Here is a 17,487-nt window from a genome sequence, read left to right on the forward strand (position 1 = left end):
CAGGACGATCCGTGTAAAGGAAAGAATGAATGGGGCCATGTATTGTGAGATTTTGAGTGAAAACCTCCTTCCATCAGCATGGGCATTGAAGATGAAACGTGGCTGGGTCTTTCAGCATGACAATGATCCCAAACACACAGCCCGGGCAATGAAGGAGTGGCTTCGTAAGAAGCATTTCAAGGTCCTGGAGTGGCCTAGCCAGTCTCCAGATCTCAACCCATAGAAAATCTTTGGAGGGAGTTGAAAGTCCGTGTTGCCCAGCAACAGCCCCAAAACTTCACTACTCTAGAGGCGATCTGCATGGAGTAGTGGGCCAAAATACCAGCAACAGTGTGTCAAACCTTGTGAAGACTTACAGAAAACGTTTGACCTCTGTCATTGCCAACAATATATTGAGATAAACTTTTGTTATTGACCAAATACTTATTTTCCACCATAATTTGCAAATAAATTATTTAAAAATCCTACAATGTGATTTTCTGGATTTTTTTTCTCATTTTGTCTGTCATAGTTGAAGTGTACCTATGATGAAAATTACAGGCCTCTCTCATCTTTTTAAGTGGGAGAACTTGCACAATTGGTGGCTGACTAAATACTTTTTTGCATTTTATTTGTTTATTTATTTGATAGACTAATGATGTTCAACTATAAGCTCATAAATGTTTATCATGACAGTACGAGAGTATATGAGTGAGTACAATGTACGAGTTGAGTTCTTACATATACGAGTTCCTGGTCGTAACGCTTCTTCAGGTTCATCAGCACTGTGGTCTCATTCAGCTCCCTGCAAACACACAGGAAGTAGTCACAGGCACACAGGAAACAGTTATAGACACACAGGAAGTAGTCACAGACACACCAGAAACAGTAACTGACACACTGGAAGTAGTTACTGACACACAGGAAGCAGTGACTGGTCCACATAACGTAGTCACCGATACACAGGAAGATGTTACTGACAGACAGGAAACAGTAACTGACACACCAGAAGTAATTACTGACACACAGGCATCAGTTACTGACACACAAGATGTACTGACACACAGGCCGTAATTACTGACATACCGGAAGTAGTTACTGACACACAGGAAGTAGTTGCTGACATACAGAATGTAGATGCTGACACACAGGATGTAGTTGCTGACACACAGGATGTAGTTGCTGACACACAGGAGTTACTGACACAGGAAGTAGTTGCTGACACACAGGATGTAGTTGCTGACACACAGGAAGTAGTTGCTGACACACAGGAAGTAGTTGCTGACACACAGGATGTAGTTGCTGACACACAGGAAGTAGTTGCTGACACACAGGAAGTAGTGTTCTTACTCCATCTGTGTCATGTCTTCCATGCCGTACGCCCAAGGCTTCACCCTGTGAGGCACCGTGGGGATACACCTGATGGAGTAGATCTGTACACACACACACACACACACACACACACACACACACACACACACACACACACATCTTCTTGGTGACATGGGGGCAGTATTGAGTAGCTTGGATGAATAAGGTGCCCAGAGTAAACTGCCTGCTACTCTGTCCCAGATGCTAATATATGCATATTATAAGTAGTATTGGATAGAAAACACTCTGAATTTTCCAAAACTGTTGTTTGTATGATGTCTGTGAGTATAACAGAACTCCAATGACAGGCGAAAACCTGAGTAAAATCTAACCAGGAAGTGGGAAATCTGACACTTGTAGTTTTTTAACTCAGCCCCTATTGAAGATACAGTGGGATATGGGTTATATTGCACTTCATAAGGCCACTAGATGTCAACAGTCTTTAGAACTTTGTTTCAGGCTTCTACTGTGAAGTTGGGGTGAATGAGAGGGAATTGAGCCAGGTGTCTGGCAGAGTGCCACAGGCTCTGACGCGCAGTCCCAAGAGAGTTAGCTCACGTTCCATTGCTTTTCTACAGACATAGGAATTCTCTGGTTGGAACTTTATTGAAGATTTATGATAAAAACATCCCAATGATTGATTCTATACTTAGCTGGACAAGTTTCTACGACCTGTAATATAACATTCTGAACTTTTCGTCCGACGTTCGGCTGGACCTGAATGCGCGTTTGGATTTGTTTAGCAAACGCCCTAACAAAATAAGCTATATGGACATAAATGATGGACATTATCGAACAAAACAAACATTTATTGTTGAACTGCGATTCCTGGGAGTGCATTCTGATGAAGATCATCAAAGGTAAGTCAATATTTATAATGTTATTGCTGAGTAATGTTGACTACCCAATATGGCAGATATCTTTTGGGCTGCTTTGTTGTCTGAACGTTGTACTCAGATTATTGCTTGGTTTGCTTTTTCCATAACGTTTTAAAAAAAAAATCTGACACAGCGGTTGCATTAGCTCCCCATCCCGCATATACTGCCCTCTAGTCACAAAAGGTTAAGGAGAAGTATATCTCTAATTCCATGTGTAAAACTTGTATTTTCATCAACATTTATGATGAGTATATCTGTGAATTCATGTGGCTCTCTGCAAAATCACCGGATGTTTTTGGAACTACTGAACGTAATGCGCCAATGTTTGATATAAATATGCACTTTATCGAACGAAACATACACTTCATTATACATGTGTTGTGTAACATCAAGTCCCGTGAGTGTCATCTGATGAAGATCATCAAAGGTTAGGGATTAATTCTATCTCTATTTGTGCTTTTTGTGACTCCACTCTTTGGCTGGAAAAATGACTGTGTTTTTCTGTGAGTTGGTGGTGACCTAACATAATCGTTTGTGGTGCTTTCGAAATCAGTGGTGCATCTTTGAAAACAGACACTGTGGCTGGATTAACGAAAAATGTTATCTTTAAAATGATGTGAAATACTTGTGTGCTTGAGGAATTTTAATTATAAGATTGTAGTTGTTTTGAATTTGGCGCACTTTCACTGGCTGTTGGCGAGTTGGGACGCTACCATCTGTCTGTCTGTCTGTCTGCCTGGGTAGTTGGTGGTGTTGTCAGGTTAACTCTGTTAGACCCTGTGGTACTCAATGCTCTGTGTTGTCAGGTTAACTCTGTTAGACCCTGTGGTACTCAATGCTCTGTGTTGTCAGGTTAACTCTGTTAGACCCTGTGGTACTCAATGCTCTGTGTTGTCAGGTTAACTCTGTTAGACCCTGTGGTACTCAATGCTCTGTGTTGTCAGGTTAACTCTGTTAGACCCTGTGGTACTCAATGCTCTGTGTTGTCAGGTTAACTCTGTTAGACCCTGTGGTACTCAACGCTCTGTGTTGTCATGTTTTCTCTGTAACTGTTAATGTATTTATTCGTTATTTAACCAGGTAAGTTGACCGAGAACAGGTTCTCATTTGCAGCAACGACCTAGGGAATAGTTACAGAGGAGAGGAGGGGGATGAATCATCCAATTGTAAACTGGGGATTGTTAGGTGACCGTGATGGTTTGAGGGCCAGTTTCGGAATTTAGCCAGGACACTGGGGTTAACACCCCTACACTTACGATAAGGATTTAACCTCAGAGATCAATCTGTTAAATCTCCTCCGGACACAGACACAGTCACTCAGTGGAAGATTATTGTACAATGTCTTAGCATTGACTCTCATTCACACTGACCACATCTTTTGTTCATTACTGTTGACCAGGGTCCTATGGGTCCTAACCCTATGGATCCTAACCCTATCGGTCCTATCCCTAACCCTATGGATCCTAACCCTAACCCTATGGGTCCTAACCCTATGGATCCTAACCCTATGGGTCCTAACCCTAACTCTATGGGTCCTAAACTCTATGGATCCTAACCCTATGGATCCTAACCCTATGGGTCCTAACCCTATGGATCCTAACCCTATGGGCCCTAACCCTATGGGTCCTAACCCAATGGATCCTAACCCTATGGGTCCTAACCCTATGGATCCTAACCCTATGGATGCTAACCCTATGGGTCCTAACCCTAACCCTATGGATCCTAACCCTATGGATCCTAACCCTATGGATCCTAACCCTATGGATCCTAACCCTCGTTGGGTCCTAACCCCTAACCCTATGGATCCTAGCCCTATGGATCCTAACCCTAGGGGTCCTAACCCATGGGGTAACCCTAACCCTAACCCTATGGGTCCTAACCCTAACCCTATGGATCCTAACCCTATGGGTCCTAACCCTAACCCTATGGATCCTAACCCTATGGATCCTAACCCTATGGGTCCTAACCCTAACCCTATGGATCCTAGCCCTATGGATCCTAACCCTATTGGTCCTAACCCTATGGGTCCTAACCCTAACAATATGGGTCCTAACCATAACCCTATGGGTACCAACCCTATGGATCCTAACCCTATGGGTACCAACCCTATGGATCCTAACCCTATGGATCCTAACCCTATGGGTCCTAACCCTATGGATCCTAACCTTATGGGTCCTAACCATAACCCTATGGGTACCAACCCTATGGATCCCAACACTATGGGTACCAACCCTATGGATCCTAACTCTCTGGGTCCTAACCCTATGGATCCTAACCCTATGGGCCCTAACCCTATGGGTCCTAACCCTATGGATCCTAACCCTATGGGCCCTAACCCTATGGGTCCTAACCCTATGGATCCTAACCCTATGGATCCTAACCCTATGGATCCTAACCCTATGGATCCTAACCCTATGGGCTAACCCTCCTAACCCTATGGATCCTAACCCTATGGATGGATAACCCTAACCCTATGGATCCTAACCCTATGGATCCTAACCCTATGGGTCCTAACCCTAACCCTATGGATCCTAGCCCTATGGATCCTAACCCTATTGGTCCTAACCCCATGGGTCCTAACCCTAACCCTATGGGTCCTAACCATAACCCTATGGGTACCAACCCTATGGATCCTAACCCTATGGATCCTAACCCTATGGGTCCTAACCCTATGGATACTAACTCTATGGGTCCTAACCATAACCCTATGGGTACCAACCCTATGGATCCCAACACTATGGGTACCAACCCTATGGATCCTAACCCTATGGGTCCTAACCCTATGGATCCTAACCCTATGGGCCCTAACCCTATGGGTCCTAACCCTATGGATCCTAACCCTATGGATCCTAACCCTATGGATCCTAACCGTAACCCTATGGGTCCTAACCATATGGATCCTAACCCTATGGGTCCTAACCCTATGGATCCTAACCCTATGGATCCTAACCCTATGGATCCTAACCCTATGGATCCTAACCCTAACCCTATGGGTCCTAACCCTATGGATCCTAACCCTATGGGTCCTAACCTAACCCTATGGATCCTAACCCCCTATGGATCCTAACCCTATGGATCCTAACCCTATGGGTCCTAATCCTAACTCGTAACCCTATGGATCCTAACCCTATGGATCCTAACCCTATGGGTCCTAACCCTATGGATCCTAACCCTATGGGTCCTAACCCTATGGATCCTAACCCTATGGGTCCTAACCCTATGGGCCCTAACCCTATGGGTCCTAACCCTATGGATGCTAACCCTATGGGTCCTAACCCTATGGATCCTAACCCTAACCCTATGGGTCCTAACCCTATGGATCCTAACCCGATGGATCCTAACCCTATGGATCCTAACCCTATGGGTCCTAACCCTATGGATCCTAACCCTATGGATCCTAACCCTATGGGTCCTAACCCTATGGATCCTAACCCTATGGTCCTAACCCTATGGGTCCTAACCCTATGGATCCTAACCCTATGGATCCTAACCCTATGGATCCTAACCCTAACCCTATGGGTCCTAACCCTATGGATCCTAACCCTATGGATCCTAACCCTATGGGTCCTAACCCTAACCCTATGGGTCCTAACCCTATGGATCCTAACCCTATGGATCCTAACCCTATGGGTCCTAACCCTAACCCTATGGGTCCTAAACCCTATGGATCCTAACCCTATGGGTCCTAACCCTATCTATGGGTCCTAACCCTATGGTCCTAACCCCTAACCCTATGGGTCCTAACCCTATGGATCCTAACCCTATGGAACCCCTAACCCTATGGGTCCTAACCCTATGGGTCCTAACCCAATGGATCCTAACCCTATGGATCCTAACCCTATGGGTCCTAACCCTATGGGTCCTAACCCTAACCCTATGGATCCTAACCCTATGGGTCCTAACCCTAACCCTATGGATCCTAACCCTATGGATCCTAACCCTATGGGTCCTAACCCTAACCCTATGGATCCTAGCCCTATGGATCCTAACCCTATTGGTCCTAACCCTATGGGTCCTAACTGCTATGGGTCTAACTATAACCCTATGGGTCCTAACCCTACATTAACTAACCCTCTGGGTCCTAACCCCTATGGATCATAAATGGATCCTAACCCTATGGGTCCTAACCCTATGGGTCCTAACCTTATGGGTCCTAACCCTATGGACCCTAACCCTATGGATCCTAACCCTATGGGTCCTAACCCTAACCCTATGGGTCCTGACCTTATGGATCCTAACCCTAACCCTATGGATCCTAACCCTATGGATCCAAACCTTATGGATCCTAACTCTATGGGTCCTAACCCTATGGATCCTAAACCTATGGGTCCTAACCCTAACCCTATGTATCCTAACCCTAACTCTATGGGTCCAAACCCTATGGATCCGAACCCTCGTTGGTTATTACTGCATTGTCGGAACTAGAAGCACAAGCATTTCGCTACACTTGCATTAACATCTGCTAACCATGTGTATGTGACAAATAAAATTTGATTTGATTTGATTTGGGTCCTAACCCTATGGATCCTAAACCTATGGGTCCTAACCCTAGTGGTCCTAACCCTAATCCTATGGATCCTAACCGTAACCCTATGGGTCCTAACCCTATGGGTCCTAACCCTATTGATCCTAACCCTATGGATCCTAACCCTATGGATCCTAACCCTATGGATCCTAACCATAAGGATCGTAACCATAACCCTATGGGTCCTAACCCTATGGATCCTAAACCCTATGGGTCCTATCCCTACGGATCCTAACCCTATGGGTCCTAAGGCTAGTGGGGAGCCAGTTAAGACTAGGGGAGAGGCAGGTAAGACTAGGGGGGAGCCAGAGCCAGGTAAGACTAGGGGAGAGCAAGAGCCAGGTAAGACTAGGGGAGAGCCAGAGCCAGGAAAGACTAGGGGAGAGCCAGGTAAGACTAGGGGAGAGCCAGAGCCAGGTAAGACTAGGGAGAGCCAGGTAAGACTAGGGGAGAGCCAGGTAAGACTACTGCAGAGCCAGGCAAAACTAGAGAGCCAGAGCCAGGTAAGACTAGGGAGAACCAGAGCCAGGTAAGACTAGGGGGATAAGACCAGAGAACCATGTCAGACTAGGGGGAGCCAGTTAAGATTTAGGGGAGAGCCAGGTAAACTAGGGGGAGCCAGAGCCAGGTAAGACTAGGGGGGAGAGCGTAGAGCCAGGTAAGACTAGGGAGAGCCTAAAGGGCCAGGTAAGACTAGGGAGAGCCAGGTAAGACTAGGGGAGAGCCAGGTAAGACTAGGGGAGATCCTAGGGGAAGCCAGGTAAGACTAGGGAGAGCCAGGTAAGACTAGGGAGAGCCAGAGCCAGGTAAGACTAGGGGGAGCCAGTTAAGACTAGGGGAGAGCCAGGTAAGACTAGGGGGAGCCAGAGCCAGGTAAGACTAGGGGAGAGCAAGAGCCAGGTAAGACTAGGGGAGAGCCAGAGCCAGGAAAGACTAGGGGAGAGCCAGGTAAGACTAGGGGAGAGCCAGAGCCAGGTAAGACTAGGGGAGAGCCAGATAAGACTAGGGGAGAGCCAGAGCCAGGTAAGACAATGGGAGAGCTCTATAAGACTAAGGGAGAGACTAGGGGGAGCCAGAGCCAGGTAAGACTAGGGGAGAGCCAGAGCCAGGTAAGACTAGGGGAGAGCCAGAGCCAGGTAAGACTAGGGGAGAACCAGAGCCAGGTAAGACTAGGGGAGAGCCAGGTAAGACTAGGGGAGAACCAGAGCCAGGTAAGACTAGGGGAGAGCCAGGTAAGACTAGGGGAGAGCCAGGTAAGACTAGGGGAGAGCCAGAGTCAGGTACGACTAGGGGAGAGCCAGGTAAGACTAGGGGAGAGCCAGATAAGACTAAGGGACAGCCAGCTAAGACTAGGGGAGAGCCAGAGTCAGTTAAGACTAGGGGAGAGCCAGGTAAGACTAGGGGAGAGCCAGGTAAGGCTAGGGGAGAGCCAGAGTCAGGTAAGACTAGGGGAGAGCCAGAGTCAGGTAAGACTAGGGAGAGCCAGGTAAGACTAGGGAGAGCCAGGTAAGACTAGGGGAGAGCCAGAGCCAGGTAAGACTAGGGGAGAGCCAGAGTCAGGTAAGACTAGAGGAGAACCAGGTAAGACTAGGGGAGAGCCAGATAAGACTAGGGGAGAGACAGAGTCAGGTACGACTAGGGGAGAACCAGAGCCACGCAAGACTAGGGGAGAGCCAGGTAAGACTAGGGGAGAGCCAGGTAAGACTAGGGGAGAGCCAGAGTCAGGTACGACTAGGGGAGAGCCAGGTAAGACTAGGCGAGAGCCAGAGCAAGGTAAGACTAGGGGAGAGCCAGAGCCGGTAAGACTAGGGAGAGCCATCAAAATCTGTCAGTTTAATGTAGAGACATCTGTTTTTTTTGCATTGGATGCATCTCAATCTACCGATATCTCCCTTCCGCATCTGTGGTTACAGGTTGCAGAGCTACAGCGATGTTTGTCAGACCAAGAATTAAGGTAAGACTGTTGAGTAGAGGTTGTCCTACCTTCTCGTACCAGCTGTTGGGTTCCCCCTCTCTATTAGGGGTCCAGTCCGGTTCCCCCGTTCCCTCCAGTTTTCCCGGTGCTGCGGGAGTGATGCCCTCCGACTCCATGACCTCGCGGTACATGGACCACTTGGTGAGGTTCTGCACAGTTCCGTGCGGTAGAACCCTCTCGGAGGCCCAGACATCATCCCCCTCCTGGCCGGAGCGTGCGTTGCCAGCCCAGTGGCCAGATCGCGGCCCGTACGGCGGAACCACAGCGTAGCGGTTATCCTGCCCCTGAAGCCCCGGGGGCAGTCTGGAAGAAAAAGAAGAAGTGGAACTGTATTTACTTAAAGATAACAGGGATACAGTACACTTAAATTACAGCTGGGTGCACTCTTAGACTCTTAGAAACAGAACCCAGAACCCTAAAGAGTTATTCTGCTATCTCTGTTGGAGAAGCCGTTTCGATTCCAGGTAAAAGCTTTTCGCTCAACGAAGAGCCCTCAAATTACGGTTTGGTAAAAAGGTTCTACCTGTAAACTTTTAGGGTTTGACCTGGAACCGCAAAGAGTTCTACCTGCAGCCTGGTAACCAACCTGTACGATGCATAACGGAGGTGCTGTGTGTTCTGCAGGGCCTCGTCCAGGTACGGATTCCCAAACTTCCGCATCAGCATATTGCGTTCCGGCAGCCGGTACCGGTTTGGGCTCAGGAGATCCCGGTTCTCCTGCAACGCCTCAGAGAGCCTGGGGTTGGTGGGCCGGACGGACAGCGCCCCGCTGTCACCTAGACGATAGTCCACCTGCAGGAGAAAAGGAAACAGTCGCTGAGACACAGGAAACAGGTAACAGTCACTAACACAAAGGGAACAAACTAACACACAGGAAAAAGGAAACAGTCACTGGCAGACAGGAAACAGCCACTGACTTACAGGAAACAACCATTGGCACACAGGAAACAGTAACTGGCAAACAGGAAACAGTCACTAACACACAGGAAACAGTCACTGAAACAGGAAACAGTCATTGACACACAGGAAACAGTCACTGAAACAAGAAACAGTTATTGAGGAAGTCGTCATTGGCATCAAGTAAACAGTTACAGACAGGAAACAGTAACTGACCTTCCTCATGTTCTGGTTCATCAGGGCGACGCCGAGGCGGGGCTTTTGCCCAGGGATCACAAGGGCTCCGTCCCCAAGTCGGTACCGTTTCTGGTTAATCAGGTCCTGGTTCTGCGACAGGGCGCCTGACAGAGCTCCCGACAGGTCTGGCCCGCGAGGCTTACGAGGATCGATGATGACGCTTCCATCAGGCAGTTCGTAAGATACTGACTTCAGATACGGGTTCTGTAGAGCTGCCAGCAGGTTCGGGGACCGGGGTTTCCGTGGGTCGATGATGATAGAACCGTCCGGTAGCGTGTAGGAGGCTGACTTCAGGTGTGGGTTCATCAATGCGGAAGACAGGTTCGGAGAGATCGGAGCGTTGGGATCGGTGATCACAGTTCCTTCTAGGGCGTAGCTGGCATTCCGCATCGCCGGGTTCAGGAGCGCCGAGGACAGATTGGGCGAGGTGGGTTTCCGCGGATCGATGATTATAGAACCGTCTGGGAGCTCGTAGGAGATCGTCTTCAGGTACGGGTTGGATAACGCCGCCAGGAGGTTCGGAGATCTGGGTTTCCTGGGGTCGATGATAATCGAACCGTCAGGGAGCGTATACGAGGCTGATTTCAGGTGAGGGTTGTTTAACGCGGAAGACAGGTTAGGAGAGATGGGAGCATTGGGGTCTCTAATGGTTCCGTCCGGCAGAGTGTAGGAAGTGTTCATCATCGCTGGGTTCTGGAGCGCGCGGCCGAGGGACGGTGAGACCGGTTTCCTGGGGTCTATGATAATGGTACCGTCTGGTAGAGTATACGACGCTGATTTGAGGTAAGGGTTCGATAATGCCGCTGAGAGGTTCGGATTCTTCTGCTGCTGGGGTCCGATAGCGATGGTACCATCCGGTAAGGTGTACGATGCCGTCTTTAGCGCCGGGTTCATGAGAGCCGCCGCTAGGTTCGGTGGATCTGTGACGATCGTCCCATGGACTCTGTGGTTCTGGAGGGAGTTGCCAAACCGGGGCTCAGGTTGTAGCGGTCCGTAGGGGAACGGAGCGGAAGGAGGCCACCCCGGGATTGAACCATCTGTCGCATCTGTGGGTTCTGCAATGCTCCGTAGTAGTCAGGGACAACGGGTCCGAAGGGGTTGCCCCCTCGGCGCTGGAGCATCGGGGTTCCAAAGGAGGCGTTCCTCATGTTGGCGTTCTGCAGGGCATTGTGGAGTAGAGGGGAGGGGCCGGGCTCGGAGTGGTAGTCGTATTGGGTCACCACTGGACCGTACGGGTTCCCACGACGCTGTAATGCCGGGCTTCCAAACGAGGCTCCACGTAGCGCCTGGTTCTGAAGAGCATTGCCTAGCATCGGGGAGGAAGGGGGAGAGGTTCATCATACCCGCCCATAGATCCATAGGAGGACATGGGTCGTTGTAACGGTGACGCGTATGAGGCATTACGTAGCTGTTGGTTCTGGAGCGCCCCCTGGAGCATGGGGGAGGAAGGCATCATAGGGTCTTCATAACCCCCCCATATCCTGAGCATAGGGCGACATAGGCTGTTGTAGTGGGGAGGTGAAAGAGGCGTTACGTAGCTGTTGATTCTGGAGCGCCCCCTGGAGCATGGGAGAGGAAGGCTGGGCGTACTCCGGTACCTGTTGGGCGTACGGTGACATGGGCCGCAAGCGAGGAGAAGTGAATGACGCATTACGGAGGGTTTGGTTCTGGAGCGCCCCCTGCAGCATTGGGGAGGAGGGAACGAACTGCTCTGAATGACCATAGGGGTCCTGGGCGTAAGAGTCAGAGTAGGGGTCCGGGGACGGGGCGCGGGGGAGTAGGGGGGAGGCACGTATGGAGGGGTGAGGAGAGGAGGGGCGGTGGGAGAGGTGAGGGGAGAGGGGAGGGTAGCATTTGAGAGAGGGTTGGGGAGAGGGAGGTGGCATGCCCGGCCCGCGAATAGACTGTCTCTTTATCAGGGGACGACCACGGCCTACGGGTCTCCCAGGGAGGTACCTTCCCGACTCCCTGTGGCTTAGAGGAGGGCGATGGCCTATCTGGGGTGAGGGGTGGTGAGTGAGGCGGGGAGAGAGGCGGGGTGAGAGGGTGAGGGCAGTGTGGTTGGAGCGGACTGAGGCTCTAAAGGGAGGGACGTTCTGGGTTGGGGCCATCGGTCTTCCTCGTCTTCCCATGGGGGAAGGTCTGACGGTTCCCATGGGAACGGGGCCGCGACCTCCGAACCGTGGGCGCACCAGAGGGGTTTCGCCCTGTCGCAGGAGACGCGTGGAGTGGTGGGAGAGGGTGGGGGAGGCGGAGCGAGGTGCGGGAGAGAAACTACGTCTGGAGGGAGATGGGGAGGCTCGCATTGAGATGGGGGAGGAGGGTGGGAGGTGGATGGAGTCCCTTGGTCTTGTCCTGACCTGGGGGAGGCAGGGGGAGGCACGACGGGGGGGGAGGGACGACGGGGGGGAGGGGGAGGGAGTGCCGCGGAGGACCTTCCTCGCTCCAAAGGACTTCCTCCCCCAAACGGGAGGGAGAGGGTGAGGAGGGGGAGGCATAACTCTGCATATGGAACTGCGGGGGAGGGGGGGAGAGCGTCGGATCATGGATGCTCGGGGGAGATGGGGGAGACGGGGGGCGGCGGGGGAGAGGGCCAGGGATGGGGGCGCTGGGGCTGGAGTCGTCGATGCGGGGAGTGGGGTGAGGCCATGAAGGATGAGGGGGGGAGACATCCTCCTGTGGAGAACAGAGGAGGGTCTCTGGCCGAGGGGAGGTAAGCCTCTCATGGAGGGCTGGGGGATGGGGAGAGGCTGCGGGTGGGCAGGGGTGAGGCCCAGGGGAGGGGGAGAGGCTGCGGCTGGGCAGGGGTGAGACCCGGGGGAGGGATGCTGGGACATCATCTGCTGCTGGGGTGACATCATCATCGGGGAAGGGTGGGCTCGCTGGGGGTGGGGGGACATCCGGGGGAGCGGGGCATCACAGGGGTTCCTGGGTACCCCATTGGTCCGCCCATCATGGCCCCGCCCATCCCATTCGGGGCGTTATGCTGCTTTATCAACATGGCCGTCGGGGTAGGGGCCTGTGGCATCCGCTCTGACATCATCTGTTGATGTGGTGACATCATCATATCGTGTGGCGACATCATGCCTTGTTGCCGTGACATCATCATATCGTGTGGCGACATCATGCCTTGTTGCCGTGACATCATCATATCGTGTGGCGACATCATGCCTTGTTGCCGTGACATCATATGTAATTGCTGTTGCATCATAATGTCGTCCATCTGTTGCTGTGGTGACGTCATCGGCTGCTGTTGTGACATCATCGTATCGTGTGGTGACATCATCTGTTGTTGCTGTTGCATCATCATGTCGTCAATCATCTGCTGTTTTGGTGACATCGTCATACCGTACGGTGACATCATCTGTTCTTGCGGTGTGGTCAGCTGTGACATCAGCAGCTGTTGTTGCTCCATCATCTGTTGCTGCTGCGACATCATCTTCTGTTGCTGGGCCAACAGCTGTTGCTGTGGTGACATCATCGACATGTCCTGCTCCTCATACTGTATCTCCGATAGGATGTCGTGGTGGTGACCGGGTAGCGGAGGAGGGGGGAAAGGTGCCGGGGGAACGTCCAGATGCTCCTTCCCAAACAGACGTACCTGAGGCCTGGGCACTCTGAAGGCCATCTCAGCCCCCTGCAGGGGGATCTCTCCCCCCATGGGGTCATAACCATAAGGCATCTGTGTTCCTGGCTGCTGGGAGTTGTAGGCATTGTAGGAGAAGTCTGGGAAAGGTAGTCCCTCTTCGCTGTAGTGCAGCTGGTAGTCCTGGTAAAGACCACCTCCCCCTCTACCTCCCATCATCATCTCCTCATACACACCCATCCCGTCGTCATAGAATCCCCCCTGGCCCTGCATCCCGTTGTCGTAGTGACCTTGCTGGGGGTCCATAATCATCTGCTCGTCATAGACATTGCCATACTCATCGTACTCCTGCCATGCTCCCATTGGGTCATAGTACTCCATCGCCCCGCCTTCCTCGCCGTACATCCCCATCGGCTGCTGCCCGTAGTAACCCCCATGGCGACCTGGTCGTCATAGTAACTCTGTTGTTGTTGTTGCTGTTGGTAGGGGTCGTAGTATTCACAGCCCTCGTCGTCATAGAGACCCTGCTGGTCATCGTAGTAACCACCCCCGTCATCGTAGAGCCCCGGCTCGTCCTCGTAATAACCCAGGTCCTGCGACGGAACATCGTAGTACTCACCTGTATCGTCATAGTAATACCCCTGATCGCCCCGCCCCCCGGCAACCTGCTGCTGCCCGTAGGGGTCCTCCTGATCATCGTAACCAGTATGACCACAACCGTAACCATGACCACCGTGAGCCTTTACAGACCGCCTCTGATATCCCCCTGCTCCTGCCTTCCCCCGGGGGTCATACCCCCCCATGACCTGCTGGTCGTACCCCTCTGTGTACTCGTACACATCATCCCCGTCGTCGTCATGCTGATAGCCACCGTTCTGATACCCATAGGTACGATCCCGCTGTGCCTGCTGACCCTTCGTGCTGACCTGTCGGCTGTGACCCCCTCCTCCCTGACGGCCAAACCCTGATCTCTGCCCACCCCCTGCCCAGCCCAGTCCCCCCATGGCACTCTGATGATGCTTGGTAGAGATAAACCGCTTGGTCAGCCAGTTGGTGGCCCCGGCAACCTGCCCTAGCAAATGACTCTGGGCCTTGAAGTCCGGCGCTCCGTTGGCCATTTTCTTCCTGAACAGACCGTTGAAGAACCCAACTTTCTTCTCTTGTCCTTCTGTTCCTCTCCCCAGTCTGATCAACATGTAGGACTGCTTTTTCCCACCATCCTTCTCCTCCTTCTCCTTCGCCTCCTTCTCTTTCAACTTCTTGACCTTCTTGGAGTGGTTGAACCGTATCATGAACTTAGATGTGTTTTTCAGTATTGACTCCCTGCGCGTCTTCTTCTTCACCTTGTTCTCGCGGTTTCTGTGGAGGGAAAGGGAGGGAGGGAGGAAGTGAGGGAGGGAGGGAGGAAGTGAGGGAGGGAGGGAGGGAGGAAGGGGGAGGGAGGGAGGAAGCGGGGGGGAGGGAGGAAGTGAGGGAGGGTTCGATGGAGGGAGGGAGGAAGCGCGGTGAGGGAGGGAGGGAGGGGGGGGAGGGAGGGAGCGGGGGGGGAGGAAGGGGGGGAGGGAGGGAGGAAGGGGGGGAGGGAGGAAGTGAGGGAGGGTTCGATGGAGGGAGGGAGGAAGCGCGGTGAGGGAGGGAGGGAGGGGCAGGGAGGGAGCGGGGGAGGGAGGAAGCGGGGGAGGGAGGGAGGGAAGTATAGTTATGGAACTATAAAAAGACTATTACCGGTAATAGTCGATCTCAAAGGCATTACAATCCCGGCACTATTGTGTAACGATCTCAAAGGCATTACAATCCCGGGACTATTGTGTAACGATCTCAAAGGCATTACAATCCCGGGACTATTGTGTAACGATCTCAAAGGCATTACAATCCCTGGACTATTGTGGAACGATCTCAAAGGCATTACAGTAAATAATGTAAAGTTAAAAAATGAAATAGGTCCATACTTGCGTAGACGTTTCCCCAGGCCCATGAACAGTCTGGAGGTTCCTCCCATCTTCTTCCTGGAGTTCCTCCGTCTCCGGACCCCCGAAAACCTCATGAACATCCGGGACAAGTTTTTCAGACCCTTCTTAGGGAGCTCTTTAACCGGAGGTTCTGGAGACACCTCCTTCTTCTTCTTCTCTTTCTTCTTGTTTTTCTCTTCTCCCTTCCCTCCTTTGTCTTTATGATGACGGCCATCTTTAGACTTCTTCTTGCGCTTCCTGTCGTCCTCGTCCTCCTCTTCCTCATCTTCTTCCTCTTCGTATTCTTCATCTTCATCCCCACGGCGACCATGGGACTTCCCCTTAGCAGATTTACCCCCTCGACCCCTCCCTCTATCATCATCAGAGTTTTCCTCTTCCTCCTCCTCCTCTTCCTCACTCAGGAACTCCTCTTCTGACTCCTCCTTCTTTGCCTTCCCTTTATCTTTTCCTTTCTTGTCCTCCTTTTGTCCTTTTCCTTTTGTGGGAGGCTCCTCCTTGCCTTTTTTCCCTCCTTTCTTGTCCTCCTTTCCTCCCTTCTTTCTGTCATCGTTCCCTGTCTTTAACTCCTCTTTCTGTTTCTCAGGTTCCGGCTTGCCTCCTTTCTTGTCATTCTTGTTGTCTTTCTTCGGCATCCTGATTGGCTGTTAGAGACCCACCATGTCCTCTACTGGAGACCTGCTATACACACCCACACACACGAACACGTACACACACACCTGTTGCTAAGAACAGTTTATGCCTGAAAAATAACACCTAAATTCAATTACATTCTAAAACAAGCCGATACCTTGTTACTTCTAATACATTTAAAACAGTCATTCATGTGACTTGTATATTGCCTGTATGTTACCTGTATGTTACCTGTCCTATATGTTAACTGTCCTATATGTTACCTGTATGTTACCTGTATGTTACCTGTCCTATATGTTACCTGTATGTTACCTGTATGTTACCTGTATGTTACCTGTCCTATATGTTAACTGTCCTATATGTTACCTGTATGTTACCTGTATGTTACCTGTATGTTACCTGTCCTATATGTTACCTGTATGTTACCTGTATGTTACCTGTCCTGTATGTTACCTGTATGTTACCTGTATGTTACCTTTCCTATATGTTACCTGTATGTTACCTGTATGTTACCGGTATATTACCTGTATATTACCTGTATGTTACCTGTCCTATATGTTACCTGTATGGTACCTGAATGGTACCTGTTATTACCTGTATATTACCTGTATATTACCTGTATGTTACCTGTATGTTACCTGCATGTTACCTGTATATTACCTGTATATTACCTGAATGTTACCTGTATATTACCTGTATGTTACCTGTATATTACCTGTATATTACCTGTATGTTACCTGTATATTACCTGTATGTTACCAGTGTGTGTGAGTAGCGTACTTTACCTGTGTGTCCGTGCGTAGCGTGCCTCGGTTTAAATCCTCACGGTGAGGTGTGTGTGGAAGAGTGTGTCGTCCTAAAAGCAGAGGTCACTGCTGATCCCGGAGAACATAACGGGGGACACACAGACAGACAAGAGAGAGCTGTTAGTCAGACGACCGGTCTGTTGACGGCGGCTGCCACACACTATCCAAACCAATCAGAGAAAGGTATTTCAGTTGAAGAATCAGATTGTGTTGGGTGAGATGTGTTCCTAATATCCAGATGGCTCAGAGACTCCCTACCAACAACACAGATCCCTCAGCAGCATTAACCAACTAGACTCTTAGACTCAGACCTCTGACAGCTACCGCCTCTCTGTTCAGAGGAATTCCCTCCGTGTGAGAGATGTCTAAGGGTAAAGAGGGTGCTGATAACCAGGCAGCTCCACGGCAACTACCTACAAGACAGCCCCTAATGAGGCCCTGTAGCCTCCAACACAGCAACTACCTACAACACAGCCCCTAACGAGACCTCCAACACAGCAACTACCTACAACACAGCCCCTAACGAGACCTCCAACACAGCAACTACCTACAAGCCAGGCCCTAACAGACCTCCAACACAGCAACTACCTACAAGCCAGCCCCTAACGAGACCTCCAACACAGCAACTACCTA

The 17,487-nt window shown here is 50.9% G+C and overlaps 1 pseudogene; it reads right to left on the bottom strand.

Moving 5' to 3' along the window:
• Positions 1 to 10,756, bottom strand: part of LOC121845257 — a 54,715-nt pseudogene extending 43,959 nt beyond the window's left edge.
• Between the last annotated feature and the right edge of the window lie 6,731 nt (positions 10,757 to 17,487).

Source organism: Oncorhynchus tshawytscha, unplaced genomic scaffold, assembly GCF_018296145.1.
Source record: "Oncorhynchus tshawytscha isolate Ot180627B unplaced genomic scaffold, Otsh_v2.0 Un_contig_7217_pilon_pilon, whole genome shotgun sequence".
Taxonomy (NCBI): domain Eukaryota; kingdom Metazoa; phylum Chordata; class Actinopteri; order Salmoniformes; family Salmonidae; genus Oncorhynchus; species Oncorhynchus tshawytscha.